At 41.7% G+C, this 22440-nt stretch overlaps 1 protein-coding gene across 1 annotated transcript in view; it reads right to left on the bottom strand.

Annotated features, from left to right (window-relative positions):
- Positions 1-22440, bottom strand: part of DDX46 (DEAD-box helicase 46) — a 377912-nt gene that overhangs the window by 69463 nt on the left and 286009 nt on the right. The window lies entirely within an intron of this gene.

A 22440-nucleotide genomic window follows, 5' to 3' on the forward strand; every position in this document is an offset into this window, starting at 1 on the left:
GAAAGAAAAAACTTTCAAAAAATCAAAAGCAGAAGAATCAAACTGAAACAGCTGCCTGAAGAACTTTTCTACCAAAAACTGCTTCCGAAGAAGCAAATACATCAAAACGGTAGAATTTAGTAAATTTATGCAAAGAGGACAAAGTCGCCGCTTTGCAAATCTGATCAACTGAAGCTTCATACTTAAAAGCCCACGAAGTGGAAACTGAACTAGTAGAATGAGCTGTAGTTCTCTGAGGCGGGGCCTGACCCGACTCCAAATAAGCTTGATGAATCAAAAGTTTCAACCAAGAAGCCAAGGAACTAGCAGAAGCCTTCTGACCTTTCCTAGGACCAGAAAATAAAACAAATAGACTGGAAGTCTTCCTGAAATCTTTAGTAGCTTCCACATAATATTTCAAAGCTCTTACCACATCCAAAGAATGTAAGGATCTCTCCAAAGAATTCTTAGTATTAGGACATAAGGAAGGGACAACAATTTCTCTACTAATGTTGTTAGAATTCACAACCTTAGGTAAAAATTGAAAAGAAGTCCGCAAAACTGCCTTATCCTGATGAAAAATCAGAAAAGGAGACTCACAAGAAAGAGCAGATAGCTCAGAAACTATTCTAGCAGAAGAGATTGCCAAAAAAGGAACAACACTTTCCAAGAAAGTAGTTAATGTCCAAAGAATGCATAGGCTCAAATGGAGGAGCCTGTAACGCCTTCAGAACCAAATTAAGACTCCAATGAGGAGAAATTGATTTAATGACAGGCTTAATACGAACTAAAGCCTGTACAAAACAGTGAATATCAGGAAGTATAGCAATCTTTCTGTGAAATTAAACAGAAAGAGCGGAGATTTGTCCTTTCAAGGAACTTGCAGACAAACCCTTATCCAAACCATCCTGAAGGAACTGTTAAATTCTAGGAATTCTAAAAGAATGCCAGGAGAATTTATGAGAAGAACACCATGAAATGTAAGTCTTCCAAACTCTATAATAAATCTTTCTAGAGACAGATTTACGAGCTTGTAACATAGTATTAATCACTGAGTCAGAGAAACCTCTATGACTTAGAACTAAGCGCTCAATTTCCACACCTTCAAATTTAATGATTTGAGATCCTGATGGAAAAACGGACCTAGAGATAGTAGGTCCGGCTGTAACGGAAGTGGCCAAGGCGGGCAACTGGACATCCGCACCAGATCTGCATACCAAAACCTGTGTGGCCATGCTGGAGCCACCAGCAACACAAAAGACTGTTCCATGATGATTTTGGAGATCCCTCTTGGAAGGAGAACTAGAGGCAGGAAGATGTAAGCAGGATGATAACACCAAGGAAGTGTCAGTGCATCCACTGCTTCCGCCTGAACATCCCTGGACCTGGACAGGTATCTGGGAAGGTTCTTGTTTAGATAAGAGGCCATGAGATCTATCTCTGGAAGACCCCACATCTGAACAATCTGAGAAAACACATCTGGATGGAGAGACCACTCCCCTTGATGTAAAATCTGGCGGCTGAGATAATCCGCCTTCCAATTGTCTACACCTGGGATATGTACCACAGAGATTAGACAGGAGCTGGATTCCGCCCAAGCACGTATCCGAGATACTTCTTTCATAGCTTGGGGACTGCGATTCCCACCCTGATGATTGACATAAGCCACAGTTGTGATATTGTCTGTCTGAAAACAAATGAACGGTTCTCTCTTTAGCAGAGGCCAAAACTGAAGAGCCCTGAGAATTGCACGGAGTTCTAAAATATTTATTGGTAATCTCGGCTCTTGAGATTTCCAAACCCCTTGTGCTGTCAGAGAGCCCCAAACAGCTCCCCAACCTGAAAGACTCGCATCTGTTGAGATCACAGTCCAAGTTGGCCGAACAAAAGAAGCCCCTTGAACCAAACGATGGTGATCCAACGAGCAAAGGGGATCGCGTCCGATGCTGCAGTCATGAGACCTAAAACTTCCATGCACAGACACGGAAGGGAATGCCTGAGACTGAAGGTGCAGGCATGCTGCAACCAATTTTAAATGTCTCTTATCTGTTAGAGACAGAGTCATGGAAACTGAATCTATCTGGAAACCTAAAAATGTGACCCTTGTCTGAGGAATCAAGAAACTTTTTGGTAAATTGATCCTCCAACCATGTTTTCGAAGAAACACCACTAGTTGATTTGTGTGAGATTCTGCAGTATGTAAAGACTGAGCTAGTACCAAGATATCGTCCAAATAAGAAAACATCGCAATACCCTGTTCTCTGATTACAGATAGTAGGGCAGCCAGAAACTTTGAAAAGATTCTTGGAGCTGTTGCTAGGCCAAATGGAAGAGCAACAAATTGGTAATGCTTGTCTAGAAAAGAGAATCTCAGAAAATGATAATGTTCTGGATGAATCGGAATATGAAGGTATGCATCCCACAAGTCTGTTGTGGACATATAATGTCCTTGCTGAACAAAAGGTAGAATAGTCCTTATAGTCACCATCTTGAAAGTTGGTACTCTTACATAACGATTCAAAATTTTCAGATTCAGAACTGGTCTGAACAAATTTTCTTTCTTTGGTACAATGAATAGGTTTCAATAAAACCCCAAACCTTGTTCCTGAGGAGGAACTGGCATGATTACCCCTGAAGACTCCAGGTCTGAAACACACTTCAGAAAAGCCTGAGCTTTTACTGGATTTACAGGGATGCATGAGAGAAAAAATCTTCTCACAGGAGGTCTTACTTTGAATCCTATTCGATAACCTTGAGAGACAATGCTCTGAATCTGATGATTTTGGACAGATTTTATCCAAAAATCCTTGAAAAACCTTAATCTGCCCCCTACCAGCTGAGCTGGAGTGAGGGCCGCACCTTCATGCGGACTTTGGTTTCCTAAATGGCTTGGATTTACTCCAATTTGAGGAAGGCTTCCAACTGGAAGCAGATTCCTTGGGAGGAGGATTGAGTTTTTGTTCCTTATTCTGACGAAAGGAACAAAAACGGTTAGAAGCCTTATATTTACCCTTAGGTTTTTTTATCCTGAGGCAAAAAAACAAAATTTATGCTTACCTGATAAATTTATTTCTCTTGTGGTGTATCCAGTCCAAGGGTTCATCCATTACTTGTGGGATATTCTCCTTCCCAACAGGAAGCTGCAAGAGGACACCCACAGCAGAGCTGTCTATATAGCTCGTACCCTAACTGCCACCCCCAGTCATTCGACCGAAGACAAGCAAGAAAAAAAGGAGAAACTATAGGGTGCAGTGGTGACTGTAGTTTAAAAATAAAAAACACCTGCCTTAAAATGACAGGGCGGGCCGTGTACTGGATACACCACAAGAGAAATAAATTTATCAGGTAAGCATAAATTTTGTTTTCTCTTGTAAAGGTGTATTCAGTCCACGGGTTCATCCATTACTTGTGGGATACCAATACCAAAGCTTTAGGACACGGATGAAGGGAGGAACAAGGCAGGAAACAAACGGAAGGCACCACAGCCTGTAAGACCTTTCTCCCAAAAATAGCCTCCGAAGAAGCAAAAGTATCAAATTTATAGAATTTAGAAAAGGTATGAAGCGAAGACCAAGTCGCTGCCTTACAAAAGGCCTCATGTTTAAAAGCCCATGTGGAAGCTACTGCTCTAGTAGAATGAGCTGTAATTCTTTCAGGAGGCTGCTGGCCAGCAGTCTCATAAGCTAAGCGAATTATGCTTCTTAGCCAAAAGGAAAGAGAAGTTGCCGAAGCCTTTTGGCCTCTCCTCTGTCCAGAGTAGACAACAAACAAAGCAGATATTTGACGAAAATCTTTCGTAGCTTGTAAATAAAACATTAAAGCACGAACCACATCAAGATTGTGTAATAGATGTTCCTTCCTTGAAAAAGGATTAAGACATAGGGAAGGAACAACAATCTCCTGATTGAAATTCTTATTAGATACCACCTTAGGCAGAAACCCAGGTTTGGTACGTAACACTACCTTATCTGCATGGAAAATCAGATAAGGGGAATCACACTGTAAAGTAGATAACTCCGAAACTCTTCGAGTCGAGGAGAAAGCTACTAAAAATAGAACTTTCCAAGATAAAAGCTTAATATCTATGGAATGCAAAGGTTCAAACGGAACCCCTTGAAGAACTTTAAGAACTAAATTTAAACTCCATGGCGGAGCAACAGGTTTAAACACAGGCTTGATTCTAACTAAAGCCTGACAAAACGCCTGAACGTCTGGAACCTCAGCCAGACGTTTGTGCAAAAGAATACAGAGCAGAAATCTGTCCCTTTAAGGAACTAGCTGACAATCCCTTCTCCAATCCTTCTTGGAGAAAAGATAATATCCTAGGAATCCTGACCTTACTCCATGAGTAACCCTTGGATTCACGCCAATGAAGATATTTACACCATATCTTATGATAGATTTTCCTGGTGACAGGCTTTCGAGCCTGAATTAAGGTATCAATGACCGATTCGGAAAAACCACGCTTTGATAGAATCAAGCATTCAATCTCCAAGCAGTCAGACGTAGAAAAATTAGATTTGGATGTTTGAAGGAACCTTGAAGTAGAAGGTCCTGCCTTAGCGGCAGAGTCCATGGTGGAAAGGATGACATGTCCACCAGATCTGCATACCAAGTCCTGGGTGGCCACGCAGGGGCTATCAAGATCACCGAAGCGCTCTCCTGCTTGATCTTGGCAATCATACGAGGGAGCAGAGGAAACGGTGGAAACACATAAGCCAGGCTGAAGGACCAGGGCGCTGCTAGAGCATCTATCAGCGATGCCTTGGGATCCCTGGACCTGGACCCGTAACAAGGAAGCTTGGCGTTCTGACGAGACGCCATGAGATCCAGTTCTGGTTTGCCCCAAAGTTGGATCAACTGGGCAAATACCTCCGGATGGAGATCCCACTCCCCCGGATGAAAAGTCTGCAGACTTAGAAAATCAGCCTCCCAGTTCTCTACTCCTGGGATATGGATAGCTGAGAGATGGCAAGAGTGAACCTCTGCCCATAGAATTATCTTTGAAACCTCCAACATTGCCAGGGGGCTCCTTGTTCCCCCCTGATGGTTGATATAGGCTACAGTCGTGATGTTGTCCAACTGAAATCTGATGAACCTGACCGCAGCTAGCTGAGGCCAACCCTGAAGAGCATTGAATATCGCTCTTAGTTCCAGAATGTTTATCGGAAGGAGGGCCTCCTGAGTCCACGAACCCTGAGCCTTCAGGGAGTTCCAGACTGCACCCCAGCCCAGAAGGCTGGCATCTGTCGTTACTATAGTCCATTCTGGCCTGCGGAAACTCATTCCCTTGGACAGATGGACCCGAGATAGCCACCAGAGAAGAGAATCCCTGGTCTCTTGATCCAGATTTAGTAGAGGGGACAAATCTGTGTAATCCCCATTCCACTGATTGAGCATGCAAAGTTGCAGTGGTCTGAGATGTAGGCGGGCAAACGGAACTATGTCCATTGCCGCTACCATTAATCCGATTACCTCCATACACTGAGCCACTGACGGACGAGAAATGGAATAAAGACCACGGCAGGAAGTTAGAAGTGTTGACAACCTGACCTCTGTCAGATAAATCTTCATTTCTACTGAATCTATCAGAGTTCCTTTGAAGGAAACTCTTGTGAGAGGTGAGAGAGAACTCTTTCCTTCGTTCACCTTCCACCCGTGAGACATAAGGAATGCCAGAACAATGTCCGTATGGGACCTGGCGATATGAAAAGTTGACGCCTGTATCAGGATGTCGTCTAGGTAAGGGGCTACTGCTATACCCCGCGGTCTTAGAACCGCCAGAAGGGACTCTAGAACCTTTGTAAAGATTATTGGTGCCGTGACTAACCCGAAGGGAAGAGCCACAAACTGGTAATGCCTGTCTAGGAAGGCGAACCTGAGAAACTGATGATGATCCCTGTGTATCGGAATATGTAGATAAGCATCCTTTAAATCCACGGTAGTCATATATTGACCATCCTGGATCATAGGTAGGATGGTTCGATTAGTCTCCATCTTGAAGGATGGGACCCTGAGAAATTTGTTTAGGATCTTGAGATCCAAGATTGGTCTGAAAGTTCCCTCTTTCTTGGGAACTATAAACAGATTTGAATAGAAGCCCTGCCCCTGTTCCTCTTTGGAACTGGGTGGATCACTCCCATAACTAGTAGGTCTTGAACGCAATGTAAGAATGCCTCTCTCTTTATCTGTTTTGCAGATAATTGTGAGAGATGAAATCTCCCCTTTGGAGATGAAGCTTTGAAATCCAGAAGATATCCCTGGGAAACAATTTCCAGAGCCCAGGGATCCTGGACGTCTCTTGCCCAAGCCTGGGCGAAGAGAGAAAGTCTGCCACCCACTAGATCCGGTCCCGGATCGGGGGCTACTCCTTCATGCTGTCTTAGAGGCAGCAGCAGGCTTTTTGGCCTGTTTCCCCTTGTTCCAAGCCTGGTTATGTCTCCAGACTGGCTTGGACTGGGCAAAATTTCCCTCTTGTTTTGTAGAAGAGGAAGATGAAGCTGCGCCACTCTTGAAGTTTCGAAAGGAACGAAAATTAGTCTGTTTGGTCCTTAACTTGTTTGACCTATCCTGGGGAAGGGCGTGGCCTTTTCCTCCAGTAATATCAGAAATGATCTCCTTCAGTCCAGGCCCAAATAGGGTCTGCCCTTTGAAGGGGATATTGAGAAGTTTAGACTTTGAAGTGACATCAGCTGACCAGGATTTAAGCCATAGCGCCCTACGTGCCGGAATGGCAAAACCTGAATTTTTAGCCGTTAGCTTGGTTAAATGAAAAACGGTAGCAAAAAAGATTTGTTCCAGCCACCAATAGTTAAAAAACCTTTATTTCTTCATATAGGGTCTTTTGACAAACATACAACGTTTCAGACCTGCTATAGGTCCTTAGTCATGTATAGCAGGTCTGAAACGTTGTATGTTTGTCAAAAGACCCTATATGAAGAAATAAAGGTTTTTTAACTATTGGTGGCTGGAACAAATCTTTTTTGCTACTTGAAGTATTTGCAGGATAAGGCAGATCCTGGGTTCCGTGCCCCACAAGCCACATATCTGTTGGTGCTGTTTTCCACACTTTGCTTTGAGTAAATGAAAAACGGTGTCAGAAATAAATGAATTGGCTAACTTAAGAGCTTTAAGCCTGTCAAGGATATCATCCAACGGGGTCTCTACCTGTAAAGCCTCCTCCAGAGACTCGAACCAGAAAGCAGCTGCAGCAGTGACTGGGGCAATGCATGCAAGAGGCTGGAGAATAAAACCTTGTTGTATAAAGATTTTCTTAAGGAAACCCTCTAATTTCTTATCCATAGGATCTAGGAAAGAACAACTGTCCTCGACAGGAATAGTTGTACGTTTAGCTAGGGTAGAGACTGCTCCCTCCACCTTAGGAACCGTCTGCCACAAGTCCCGTGTAGCGGCATCTATAGGAAACCTTTTCTTAAAAGCAGGAGGAGGAGAGAACGGCACACCTGGTCTATCCCATTCCTTAGAAATAATTTCTGAAAACCTCTTAGGGATTTGAAAAACATCAGTGTAAACAGGCACTGCAAAGTATTTGTCCATTTTACACAATTTCTCTGGGACTACAATGGTGTCACAGTCATCCAGAGTCGCTAAAACCTCCCTGAGCAACACGCGGAGGTGTTCAAGCTGAAATTTAAATGCTGTCATTTCAGAGACAGACTGAAGTAACGCCTTCCCTGAATCAGAGAAGTCACCCACAGATAGAAGCTCTCTCACATAAACTGCAAAACAGTGAAAAAAAGTAGTAAACTCTACGAAATTTTTACAGTGTGTATAAGGGACTAAAGCAGCATTGCACCCACTTGCAAATGGATGATTAACCACTCAGGCCCAAAAACGAATTAGAAAAATGTTAAACCTGTTAACAAACAGACACACACACTGCCACAGCTCTGCTGTGGCTCCTACCTGCCCTCAAATACGATTTTTGCAGGAACAAAACTCTATAGATGTCCTATAAGCCAGAGGACTCCTTCAGGGAAGCTGGATGTCTCAGACTGAAATGAAAATAGGCCCCTCCCACCATGCACTCAAAGTCAGAGGGCCTTAAAAAAGTACTCCTAGGAGAAATCTAACAAGCCATGTGGAAACTAGGCCCCAAATAAAGATTTATCACCCTCAGAGAAAAAACGTTTTTATTTATAAATCATGCAAACGTTTTTACACTAAGTAATATAGGTATTAACATGAATATTATCCCTTTTTGCAAGCATGATCGCAGTTGTTGTTAAATCACTGTATCAGGCTTACCTTAAATATACCAGGCACTGTCAGCATTTTCTAGACCTTATCTCTCTAGAAAAAAATATACTGAACACAACTTTAAAGCAGGCAATCTGCAGACCATCCCCCCAACTGAAGTTTTCTTTCCATACTCTTCAGTTATGTGTGAGAACAGCAATGGACCTTAGTTACAAACCGCTAAGATCATCAAACCTCCAGGCAGAAGTCTTCTTCCAATTTCTGCCTGAGAGTAAAAACAGTACAACGCCGGTACCGTTTAAAAATAAACTTTTGATTGAAGGTAAAAACTACACTAAGTCACCACATCTCTCTTGATACTTCCTTTCTTGTCGAGAGCTGCAAAAGAATGACTGGGGGTGGCAGTTAGGGGAGGAGCTATATAGACCGATCTGCTGTGGGTGTCCTCTTCCAGCTTCCTGTTGGGAAGGAGAATATCCCACAAGTAATGGATGAACCCGTGGACTGGATACACCTTTACAAGAGAAAACTCATTTTCCTCCAGTGATAGTTAAAATAATAGAATCCAACTGAGAACCAAATAAATTATTACCTTGGAAAGAAAGAGATAGTAATCTAGATTTAGATGTCATATCAGCATTCCAAGATTTAAGCCACAAAGCTCTTCTAGCTAATACAGCTAAATACATGGATCTAACATCAATTTTGATATCAAAAATGGCATCACAAATAAAATTATTAGCATGTTGCAGTAAGCGAGTAATGCTAGATATGTCAGGATCCAATTCTCGTTGAGCTAAATTCTCCAACGAAAAAGTTGAGGCAGCCGCAACATCAGCCAAAGAAATAGCAGGTCTGAGAAGATGACCTGAATATAAATAGGCCTTCCTTAGGATTCAAGATTCCTATCTAAAGGAAGTGCTATCTTCCATAGGAATAGTGGTACGTTTAGCAAGAGTAGAAATAGCCCCATCAACTTTGGGGATCTTTTCCCAAAACTCTATAGATTTTGCTTGTAAAGGATACAATTTTTTAAACCTTGAAGAAGGAATAAAAGAAGTACCTGGCTTATTCCATTCCCTAGAAATCATATCATAAATAGCGTCAGGAATAGGAAAAACCCCTGGGGAAACCACAGGAGGTTTAAAAACAGCATTTAAACGTTTATTTAACTGAACGTCAATAGGACTGGTTACCTCAATACCCAAAGTAATTAACACTTCTTTTAATAAAGAACGCATATACTCTATTTTAAATAAATAAGTAGATTTGTCAGTGTCGATGTCTGAGGAAGGATCTTCTGAATCCGATAGATCCTCATCAGAAGAGGATAAATTATTATGTTGCTGGTCATTTCATCAGCTAAATGAGAAGTTTTAAAAGACCTTTTACGTTTATTAGAATGTGGAAATGCAGACAAAGCCTTCAGAATAGAATCAGAAACAAATTCTTTAAAATTTACAGGCATATCATGTACATTAGAAGTTGAAGGAACTGCAACTGGCAATGTACTATTACTGATGGAAACACTATCTGCATGTAAAAGTTTATCATGACAACTAATACAAATGACATTTGGTGAATAATTTCTACACTTTTACAACAAATGCACTTAGCTTTGGTAGACCCGATGTCAGGCAGCAATGTTCCAGCAGAAACTTCTGAGGCAGTATCAGATTGGGACATCTTGCTCAATGTAAGAGAAAAAACAACATATAAAGCAAAATTATTACCTTATATGACAGATTCAGGAATGGGGAAAAATGCAAAAGCATAGGCCTCTGATAGAGAAAAAAGCAAGAGGCAAACATCAATGGGGTATTGAAATAATGCAAAAAATTTAACGTAAACTTAAACTTTTTGGCGCCAAAAATAACCGGAAATGACACTCTCGTCACTAATGACGCCGCCGTGTGAAAGGTCTCTGCGTCACGTATGACGGAAATGACGAAGTTGCGTCATAACGTCTTTCTGCGCCAAAAAAAATTTGCGCCAAGAATGACGCAATAAAGTTTAGCATTTGACGCACCCGCGGGCCTAATACCCGCAATAGCAAGAAGTAGTCAATTGAAAAAAAGACTAAAACCCCAAGTAAGAAATACATTTCTTAAAATGTTTAAATTTCCCAAATATGAAACTGACAGTCTGCTGAAGGAAATACATGAACCTGACTCATGGCAAATATAAGTACAATACATATATTTAGAACTTTATATAAAGGTGTCTAAAGTAATAAAAAACATACTTACCAAAAGACACCCATCCACATATAGCAGATAGCCAAACCAGTACTAAAACAGTTATTAGTAGAGGTAATGGTAAATTGAGAGTATATCGTCGATCTGAAAAGGGAGGTAGGAGATGAATCTCTACGACCGATAACAGAGAACCTATGAAATAGACCCCCATTAGGGAAATCATCGTATTCAAACAAGTGATACTCCCTTCACGTCCCTCTGACATTCGCTGTACTCTGAGAGGAATCGGGCTTCAACAATGCTGAGAAGCGCATATCAACGTAGAAATCTTAGCACAAACTTACTTCACCACCTCCATAGGAGGCAAAGTTTGTAAAACTGAATTGTGGGTGTGGAGAGGGGTGTATTTATAGGCATTTTGAGGTTTGGGAAACTTTGCCCCTCCTGGTAGGATTGTATATCCCATATGTCACTAGCTCATGGACTCTTGCCAATTACATGAAAGAAGTCAGAAAAAGAGACTCACAAGAGAGCAGACAATTCGGAAACTCTTCTAGCTGAAGAGATAGCCAAAAGAAACAACCTTTTCCAAGAAAGTAGTTAATGTCAAACCAAAGCCTGAACAAAACAGTGAATATCAGGAAGCTTAGAAATCTTTCTATGAAATAAAACAGAATAAGTAGAGATTTGTCCCTTCAAAATACTTGCAGACAAACCTTTATCCAAACCATCCTGAAGAAACTGTAAAATTCTAGGAATTCTAAAAGAATGCCAGGAGAATTTATGAGACCACCATGAAATATAGGTCTTCCAAACTCGATAATAAATCTTCATTGAAACAAACTTACAAGACTGTAGCATAGTATTAGTCACTGAGTCAGAGAAACCTCTATGATTAAGCACTAAGCAATTTCCATACCTTTAAATTTAACGATTTGAGATTCTGATGGAAAAACGGCCCTTGAGACAGAAGGTCTGGTCTTAAAGGAAGTGGCCAAGGCTGGCAACAGGACATACGGACAAGATCCGCATACCAAAACCTATGAGGCCACGCTGGTGCTATCAGAAACTGATGATTGTTCCATAATGATCATGGAGATTACTCTTGGAAGAGGAACTAGAGGCGGAAAGATATAAGCAGGTTGGTAAAACCAAGGAACTGCTAAAGCATCCACTATCTCTGCCTGAGGATCCCTGGACAGGTACCTGGGAAGTTTCTTGTTTAGATGAGAAACCATCAGATCTATTTCTGGAAGACCCCACATCTGTACAATCTGACAAAATACATCTGGATGGAGAGACCACTCCCCCCCAGATGTAAGGTCTGACGGCTGAGAAAATCCGCTTCCCAATTGTCTACACCTGGGATATGCACCACAGAAATTAGACAAGAGCTAGATTCCGCCCAAGAAAGTATCCAAGATACTTCTTTCATAGCTAGGGGACTGCGAGTCCCACCCTGATTATTGACATATGCCAAAGTTGTGATACTGTGGGTCTAAAAACAAATGAATGGGTATCTCTTTAACAGAGGCCAAACCTGAAGAGCCCTGAAAATAGCACGGAGTTCTAAAATATTGATATTGATTGAGGTTTCCAAACCCCTTGTGCTGTCAGAGATCGCCAGAAAGCTCCCCAACCTGAAAGTCTTGCATCTATTGTGATCACAGTCGAGGTAGGGTGAAAAAAAAAAAAAAAAAAGCCCCTTGAACTATACGATGATGGTCTAACCACCAAGTCAGAGAGAGTTGAATGTTGGGATTTAAGTATATCAATTGTGATATCCGAGTATAATCTCTGCACCATTAATTCAGCATACAAAGCTGGAGAGGTCTCATATGAAAACGAGCAAAGGGGATCAAGTCCGATGCTGCAGTCGTGAGACCTAAAACTTCCATGCATATAGCCACTGAAGGGAATGATTGAGACTGAAGGTTTCGACAAGCCTAAACCAATTTCATTAGTCTCTTGTCTGTTAAAGACAGTCATGGACACAATCTATCTGGAGGTGACCCTTGTCTGAGGAATCAAGAAACTCTTTGGTAAATTGATCCTCCAACCATGTCTTTGAAGAAACAACACTAGTTGATTTGTGTGAGATTCGGCTAACTGTAAAGACTGAGCTAGTACCAAGATATCGTCCAAATAAGGAAAAACCGCAAAACTTCTCACAGGAGGTCTTACTCTGAATCCTTACTCTGAATCCACTGACTTTGAAAAAAAATCTGCCCAAATGTCTTGGAATAATTTCAATCTGCCCCGCACCAGCTGAACTGGATCGAGGGCCGCACCTTCATGCAGACTTGGTGGCTGGCTTTGGTTTCTTAAAAGGCTTGGATTTATTCCAACTGAAAGGTTTCCAATTGGAACCAAAGTCTTTAGGGGAAGGATTGGTTTTCTGTTCCTTATTCTGTCGAAAAGAACGAAAATGATTAGAAGCTATATATTTACCCTTAGATCTTTAATTCCGAGGCAAAAAAACTCCCTTCCCCCCCAGTGATAGTTGAAATAATTGAATCCAACTGAGAACCATATATAGCCAGAATATAAATAAGCTTTCCTTAGATAAGAATTAAGTTTCCTATCTAAAGGATCATTAAAAAGGAAATTTATGCTTACCTGATAAATTAATTTCTTTTACGATATACCGAGTCCACGGGTTTCATCCTTTACTTGTGGGATATATTCCTCCTGCTAACAGGAAGTGGCAAAGAGCACCACAGCAGAGCTGCTATATAGCTCCTCCCTTAACTCCTCCCCACAGTCATTCGACCAAAGGTATAGGAAGAGAAAGGGAAAGAACTAACAAGGTGCAGAGGTGACTTAAGTTTATAAATAGTAAATCCGGTCTCAAAATGACAGGGTGGGCCGTGGACTCGGTATATCGTAAAAGAAATGAATTTATCAGGTAAGCATAAATTTCCTTTTCTTTTACAAGATATACAGAGTCCACGGGTTTCATCCTTTACTTGTGGGATACCAATACTAAAGCTTTAGGACACGGATGAAAGGGAGGGACAAGACAGGAACCTAAACGGAAGGCACCACTGCTTGAAGCACCTTTCTCCCAAAAATAGCCTCAGAAGAAGCAAAAGTACCACATTTGGAAAATTTGGAAAAAGTATGAAGGGAGGACCAAGTCGCAGCCTTACAAATCTGTTCAACAGAAGCATCGTTTTTCAAAGCCCAAGTGGAAGCCACAGCTCTAGTGGAATGAGCCGTAATCTTTTCAGGGGGCTGCTGTCCAGCAGTCTCATATGCCAGGCGGATGATGCTTCACAGCCAAAAAGAGAGAGAAGTAGCCATAGCTTTTTGACCCCTACGCTTCCGAGAATAAACACAAACAGGGAAGATGTTTGACTGAAATCCTTGGTTGCTTGTAAATAAAATTTTAAAGAGCGAACCAAATCCAAATTATGTAACAAACGTTCCTTCTTAGAGGAAGGATTAGGACACAAGGAAGGAACCACAATTTCCTGATTAATATTATTTGAAACAACCTTAGGAAGGAATCCAGGTTTAGTACGCAAAACCACCTTATCAGAATGGAATATAAGATAAGGGGAATCACATTGTAATGCAGAAAGCTCAGAAACTCTTCGAGCCGAAGAAATAGCTACTAAAAACAAAACTTTCCAAGATAACAGTTTAATATCTATGGAATGCATGGGTTCAAACGGAACCCCTTGAAGAACATTAAGAACTAAATTCAAGCTCCATGGTGGAGCAATTGTTTTAAACACAGGCTTGATTCTGATTAAAGCCTGACAAAAAGCCTGAACATCTGGGACATCAGCCAGACGCTTGTGAAGCAAAATTGACAAAGCAGAAATGTGTCCCTTCAAGGAACTAGCTGATAATCCCTTCTCCAATCCTTCTTGGAGAAAAGACAAAATCCTAAGAATCTTAATCTTACTCCATGAGTAACCCTTGGATTCACACCAATAAAGATATTTACGCCATATCTTATTGTAAATTTTCCTAGTAACCAGCTTGCGAGCCTGAATCAGAGTATCAATGACCGGCTCAGAGAAACACCGCTTAGATAAAATCAAGCGTTCAATCTCCAAGCAGTCAGCTGCAGAGAAGTTAGATTTGGATGTTGGAAAGGACCTTGAATGAGAAGGTCCTTTCTCAATGGCAGTCTCCACGGTGACAGAGACGACATTTCCACGCAGGCGCTATTGGAATTACTGAAGCCCTCTCCTGTTTGATTCTGGCAATCACATGAGGAAGGAGAGGAAAAGGTGGAAACACATAAGCCAGGTTGAATGACCAAGGTACTGCTAGAGCATCTATCAGTACAGCCTGGGGATCCCTTGACCACCTGGACCCGTAACGTGGAAGTTTGGCATTCTGTCGAGATGCCATCAGATCCAATTCCGGTGTGCCCCATTGATGAATCAAGGTTGCAAACACCTCCGGATGAAGTTCCCACTCCCCCGGATGAAAAGTTTGACGACTTAGAAAATCCGCTTCCCAGTTTTCTACTCCTGGGATATAGATCGCAGACAGATGGCAAGAGTGAGCCTCCGCCCATCAAATTATATTTGATACTTCTATCATCGCTAAAGAACTCCTTGTTCCCCCCATGATGATTGATATATGCCACAGTCGTGATATTGTCCGAATGGAATCTTATGAATTTGGCCGAAGCCAACTGAGGCCACGCCAGCAGCGCATTGAATATCGCTCTCAGTTCCAGAATATTGATTGGCAATTGAGACTCCACCTGAGTCCACACACCCTGAGCCTTCAGGGAATTCCAGACTGCACCCCATCCCAGGAGACTGGCGTCCGTCATTACTATTACCCAAGATGGCCTGCGGAAGCCCATCCCTTGGGACAGATTGTCCTGTGACAACCACCACCGAAGAGAGTGTCTGGTCTCTTGGTCCAGATTTATCTAAGGAGATAAATTTGCATAATCCCCATTCCACTGACTGAGCATGCACAGTTGTAGTGGTCTGAGATGAAAGCGAGCAAACGGGATATCCATTGCTGCTACCATTATTCCGATGACTTCCATACACTGAGCCACTGATGGCCAATGAATGGACTGCAGAGCTCAGCAAGTATTTAGAATCTTTGATTTTCTGACTCCTGTCAGAAATATTTTCATGTTTACTGAGTCTATCAGAGTTCCCAGGAATGGAACTCTTGTCTGAGGAACTAGTGAACTTTTTTCTACATTCACTTTCATACCATGAGTTCTTAGAAATGACAACATGATGTCCGTGTGAGATTTGGACAGATGATAGGTTGACGCCTGGATCAAGATATCGTCCAGATAGGGCGCCACCACTATGCCTCGCGGCCTGAGAACCGCTAGAAGAGACCCTAGAACCTTTGTGAAGATCCTGGGAGCCGTGGCCAACCCGAAGGGAAGGGCCACAAACTGGTAATGTTTGTCCTGAAATGCAAATCGCAGGAACTGATGATGATCCTTGTGGATAGGAATGTGAAGGTACGCATCCTTCAGGTCCACCGTGGTCATGTATTGACCCTCCTGGATCACTGGCAAAATTGTACGAATAGTCTCCATCTGGAACGATGGGACTCTGATTAACTTGTTTAGACATTTGAGATTTAAAATCGGTCTGAAGGTTCCCTCTTTTTTGGGAACCACGAATAGGTTTGAATAGAAGCCCTGCCCATGTTCCAGATCTGGAACTGGGCAAATTACACCCATGGTGTAGAGGTCTTTTACACAGCGTAAGAACGCCTCTCTTTTTGTCTGGTCTACAGACAATCGTGAAAGATGAAATCTTCCCCTTGGGAGGAAGTCCTTTAATTCCAACTGATACCCCCCTGGGTCACAATTTCCAATGCCCAGGGATCCTGTACATCCCTTGCCCAAGCCTGAGCAAAGAAAGAGTCTGCCCCCTACTAGATACGGTCCCGGCTCGGGGGCTGCCCCTTCATGCTGTCTTGGTAGCAGCAGCGGGCTTTTTGACTTGTTTACCTTTATTCCAGGCCTGGTTAGGTCTCCAGACCGCCTTGGATTGAGCAAAGTTCCCTTCCTGCTTAGTGGAGGAAGAGGAAGCAGAGGATGTTCCTTTAAAATTTCGAAAGGAACGAAAATTATTCTGTTTACTCCTCATCTTGAGGGGCTTGTCCTGAGGTAGGGTGTGACCCTTACCTCCAGTAATGTCAGAGATTATTTCCTTCAGTTCAGGCCCGAATAGGGTCTTACCTTTGAAGGGAATAGATGAAAGCTTAGATTTAGACGATACGTCAGCCGACCATGACTTTAGCCATAACGCGCTACAATGGCAAAGCCTGCGTTTTACGCTGCTAATTTTGCAAGTTGAAAAGCAACATCAGTCATAAAAGAATTTGCTAGTTTAAGAGCCTTAATTCTGTCTAAAATGTCCTCTAAAGGTGTCTCAACCTTCAGAGACTCTTCCAGGGCGTCAAACCAAAAGGAAGCTGCAGTAGTTACTGGAACCATGCAGGCAATAGGCTGTAAGAGAAAACCCTGGTGAACAAATAGTTTCTTTAGAAGACCCTCTATTTTTTTATCCATAGGATCTTTAGAAGCACAACTGTCCTCAATGGGTATAGTTGTACGTTTAGCTAAAGTAGATATAGCTTCCTCCACCTTGGGAACCAATTGCCAGGAGTCCCGTATGGTGTCAGATATGGGAAACATTTTCTTAAAATTAGGAGGGGGAGAAAACGGTATACCTGGTCTATCCCATTCCTTCTTAACAATCCACGGATTCATCCATACTTGTGGGATATTCTCCTTCCTTACAGGAAGTGGCAAAGAGAGCACCCACAGCAGAGCTGTCTATATAGCTCCTCCCTTAGCTCCACCCCCCAGTCATTCGACCAAAGGCTAGGAAGAAAAAGGAGAAACTATAGGGTGCAGAGGAGACTACCTGTCTTAAATAAACAGGGCGGGCCGTGGACTTGATACATCACAAGAGAAATAAATTTATCAGGTAAGCATAAATTATGTTTTCTCTTGTAAGATGTATCGAGTCCACAGATTCATCCATACTTGTGGGATACCAATACCAAAGCTTTAGGACACGGATGAAGGGAGGGACAAGACAGGTACCTTAAACAGAAGGCACCACTGCTTGTAGAACCTCTCCCCCAAAAATAGCCTCCGAAGAAGCAAAAGTATCAAATTTGTAAAATTTGGAAAAAGTATGAAGCGAAGACCAATTCGCCGCCTTACAAATCTGTTCAACAGAAGCCTCATTTTTAAAAGCCCATGTGGAAGCCACTGCTCTAGTAGAATCAGCAGTAATTCTTTCAGGAGGCTGCTGGCCAGCAGTCTCATAAGCCAAACGGATGATGCTTTTCAGCCAAAAGGAAAGAGGTAGCCGTAGCCTTCTGACCTCTCCGCTTACCAGAATAAACAACAAACAATGAAGATGTTTGACGGAAATCTTTAGTTGCTTGTAAGTAGAACTTTAAAGCACGAACCACATCAAAATTGTGCAACAGACGTTCCTTCTTTGAAGAAGGATTAGGACACAGCGAAGGAACAACAATTTCCTGATTGATATTCCTATTAGAAACAACCTTAGGAAGGAATCCAGGTTTGGTACACAAAACCACCTTATCTGCATGGAAAACAAGGTAAGGTAAATCACACTGTAAAGCAGATAACTCAGAAACTCTTCGAGCCGAAGAGATAGCTACTAAAAACAAAACTTTCCGAGATAGAAGCTTAATATCTATGGAATGCATAGGTTCAAACGGAACCCCTTGAAGAACTTTAAGAACCAAGTTCAGGCTCCATGGCGGAGCAACGGGTTTAAATACAGGCTTGATCCTGACTAAAGCCTAACTAAACGCTTGAACGTCTGGGACATCTGCCAGATGTTTGTGTAAAAGAATAGACAAAGCAGATATCTATCCTTTTAAGGAACTAGCTGATAATCCCTTCTCCATTCCTTCTTGGAGAAAAGACAATATTCTAGGAATCCTAATCTTACTCCATGAGTAACCCTTGGATTCACACCAATAAAAGATATTTGCGCCAAATCTTATGATAGATTTTCCTGGTGACAGGCTTTCTAGCTTGAATCAGGGTATCAATGACCGACTCAGAGAAACCACGCTTTGATAGAATCAGGCGTTCAATCTCCAAGCAGTCAGACACAGAGAAATTAGATTTGGATGCTTGAACGGACCTTGGATTAGAAGGTCCTGCCTCATTGGCAGAGTCCACGGTGGAACAGATGACATGTCCACTAGGTCTGCATACCAAGTCCTGCGTGGCCACGCAGGTGCTATCAGAATCACCGAAGCTCTCTCCTGCTTGATTCTGGCAACCAGACGTGGGAGGAGAGGAAACGGTGGAAATACATAGGCCAGATTGAAGGACCAGGGCACTGCTAGAGCATCCTTTGACAAAGCAGTAGGCGAAACGCGCGTCAGGCGTTCGCTCTGCTTCTCCTTATGCTCTATGTTTAAAATAGAAATTTCTTAATTTTGTTGGCCGTATGTCGGCAATTTAGCTTAAACTTGGTGGGTAAACTTGGTGGGTAGCTTAGCGGTTAAAAAACTTGCTGGTAAACTATTGTAAAATCATAGTATATGGTCAAAATCATAGTATATGGTCATTATAGGATTGTGGAGTATCCACAGTGTTCATATATTTTTTGATAGCCTTACTTACGATAGTCTTATTCACTACCTTTAACCAAGTGATACTCTGTCCATCACCCATTAACGGGTTCTAAGCTGAAATATATTGATTTAGAATATTCTAATCTAGGGGTTATTCCCCTTATGTATAACGAGAAGCGCATATATATATCATTTTAATAAAAACAAGCTGTGTCACAGAACACTATCATATTATTGGAAGACGTCTCCAATAATACCTTAACTTCTCAGGGGGGTATTTACACTTAACTCTGTGTAATTTTTTTTTTTTTTTTTTTTTTTTGGGGGCAATCTGTATATTTAAGAATTTATTAGGCATTACTCATGCTATCTTGTGGTCCAAACCAAACCAGTTAGTTTTTGGGTTGGGACAATGCTGCAAAATTGTTTAAGCACCTCACTCAGCCACCAGTAATTTACAACTAGTTTGGAATATAATATTACATATTTGATTCCCCATCAAATCGAGATCGCAATTCACACCAATAAGTTATACACTATCCCCCTGTGTGATCCCTGACACAGCAATTTTAATGTTCCTTTCACACCTATTTTTACCATAAGCAAGTTATGTTGGATGACTTAGATCATCTCTAGGGAAATTTGAAACTAATGAATATAAATAAATTCCCATGGTAATAGAAAACTAAATATAGATTGATAGAGGCTATTTATTAAACAGCATTTATCTAGCTGTTCCTATGTGACTTACAAATGACAATTTAGTACCATTTGGGATACATTTTTTGAAAACATCAAATCTCCCCATTTTATATGTTTTGTTTTCTTGTCATTTAAATATTTTAAAGATATCAATAAAAGTTATATTTTAATCTTTTCCTTAGTGCCTTTTCTACAATATCAGATCGAAAATAAAGTTTTCCATTTAAGTGTGCCACAAGATACCTTCTTTTCTTTCCTTATATTTCTTTGATATTAAACCAGGTATCAGGCACTGCCCTCCAGGGATACATAGGCCTACCCTGTTGGGATAATTTTGGGAAACTTTGACCTGTCCCCAAACGTAAATCCCCTTTTCTTAGGGGAATTACTAAAATTCTAATATATACAATTCATCTATCAGTACCGCCTGGGGATCCCGGGACCTGGACCCGTAACAAGGAAGTTTGGAATTTTGACGGGACGCCATCAGATCCAATTCTGGTGTGCCCCATAGCTGAGTCAGCTCCCACTCCCCCGGATGAAAAGTCTGACGACTTAGAAAATCCGCCTCCCAGTTCTCTACCCCTGGGATATGGATTGCTGAGAGATAGCAAGAGTGATCCTCTGCCCATCGGATTATTTTGGTTACCTCCATCATCGCTAGAGAACTCAGTGTTCCTCCTTGATGATTGATATAAGCTACAGTCGTGATGTTGTCCGACTGAAATCTGATGAATTTGGCCGCAGCTAGCTGAGGCCATGCCTGAAGCGCATTGAATATCGCTCTTAGTTCTAGAATGTTTATCGGGAGGAGAGTGTGCTTTCAGGGAGTTCCAGACTGCACCCCAGCCTAGCAGGCTGGCCTCTGTCGTTACTATGAGCCACTCTGGCCTGCGGAAACACATTCCCTGAGACAGGTGGTCCTGAGACAACCACCAGAGAACAGAATCTCTGGTCTCCTGGTCCAGATGCAGTTTAGGAGATAAATTTGCATAATCCCCATTTCACTGTTTGAGCATGCATAGTTGCAGTGGTCTGAGGTGTAGGCGGGCAAAAGGAACTATGTCCATTGCCGCTACCATGAGTCCGATTACCTCCATACACTGAGCCACTGATGGCCGAGGAATGGAATGAAGAGCTCGGCAAGTGGTTAAGAGTTTTGATTTTCTGACCTCCGTCAGAAATATTTTCATTTCTACCGAGTCTATCAGAGTCCCTAGGAAGGAAACTCTTGTGAAACGGAAGAGAGAACTCTTTTTTATGTTCACCTTCCACCCGTGAGATCTCAGAAAAGCTAACACGATGTCCGTGTGAGACTTGGCTAGCTGGAAAGTCGATGCCTGAATTAAGATGTCGTCTAGATAAGGCGCCACTGCTATGCCCCGCGGTCTTAGAACCGCCAAAAGGGACCCTAGCACCTTTGTGAAAATTCTGGGAGCTGTGGCCAACCCGAAGGGAAGTGATATTCCCCAATAGTAATTAGATGATCCGTGGACTCACTGTGTCATTAGAAAGAAACAGTCAATTTGAAGAAGAAAAAAAAAAAAAAAAAAAAAAGACTATACCCTAGGTAAGAAAAATAACTTCCTAAAACATGCTTCCCAAACTGAAACCGACAGTCTGCAAAAGGAAATATACATAGACCTGACTCATGGCAAATATAAGTAAAATACATATATTTAAAACTTTATATTAATACATAAAGCACCATACCATAGCTGAGTGTCTTAAATAATGAAAACATACTTACTGAGACACCCATCCACATAAAGCAGATAGCCAAACCAGTACTGAAAAAGTATTAGCAGAGGTAATGGTATATAAGAGTATATCGTTGATCTGAAAAGGGAGATGAATCCCTACGACCGATAAAAGAGAACCTTTGAAAAGATTTCCCGCAAGGAAAACCATAAAATCAATAGGTGATACTCCCTTCAAATCCCTCTGACAAACACTGTACTCTGAGAGGAATTAGGCTTCAAAATGCTGAGAAGCGCTTATCATAGAAGAAAAATCAAGCACAAACTTACTTCACCACCTCCATAGGAGGCAAAGTTTGTAAAACTGAATTGTGGGTGTGGTGAGGGGTGTATTTATAGGCATTTTGAGGTTTGGGAAACTTTGCCCCTCCTGGTAGGATTGTATATCCACTAGCTCATGGACTCTTGCCAATAACATGAAAGAAATCTCTCTTAGCTCTTTATCTACAGCATTTTTTATATGATGATTCAATATAGATACAAAAAATTTGTATTTATATTTATTCCAAGATCAGTGTAGTTAATTGTGCTGGTCAACATGGGTCTGTGTGTACTCCCTAACCAGGAGCTCTGTATTCTCCAAGAATAGGTAACGTAAGTATTATAAAAATCTGAGTAACAAAACATAGCTGGGTTATCATAATTTTTTTTTATAGCTGGTTTAGAGTGTCAGTTATAAAAAATAATATCCAATTGCAACTGTTCAGCCATCTTGCAGCAATGTCACTTGGGGCATTATGATCTAAAGCCCTCTGGACTGGCAAGATATCTCATCAGTACTGTAAGGTCTTTCAAAGAATTTTAGAAAGGCACATTTTAACTTGAGAGCGGTTTCTCGTTATAGAGGGCTCTGCACAGCAAAACAATGCTCAAAAAAAGATCCCCAAAGATTTTGTGAGATTTCTCTCTATGCCAGTGAGTTTTTGATCATCTGGCACATATTCTTTAGTTACTTTTACTCAGCTGCAAACCTGTAATTTCCTATA

Source organism: Bombina bombina, chromosome 6, assembly GCF_027579735.1.
Source record: "Bombina bombina isolate aBomBom1 chromosome 6, aBomBom1.pri, whole genome shotgun sequence".
Classification (NCBI taxonomy): domain Eukaryota; kingdom Metazoa; phylum Chordata; class Amphibia; order Anura; family Bombinatoridae; genus Bombina; species Bombina bombina.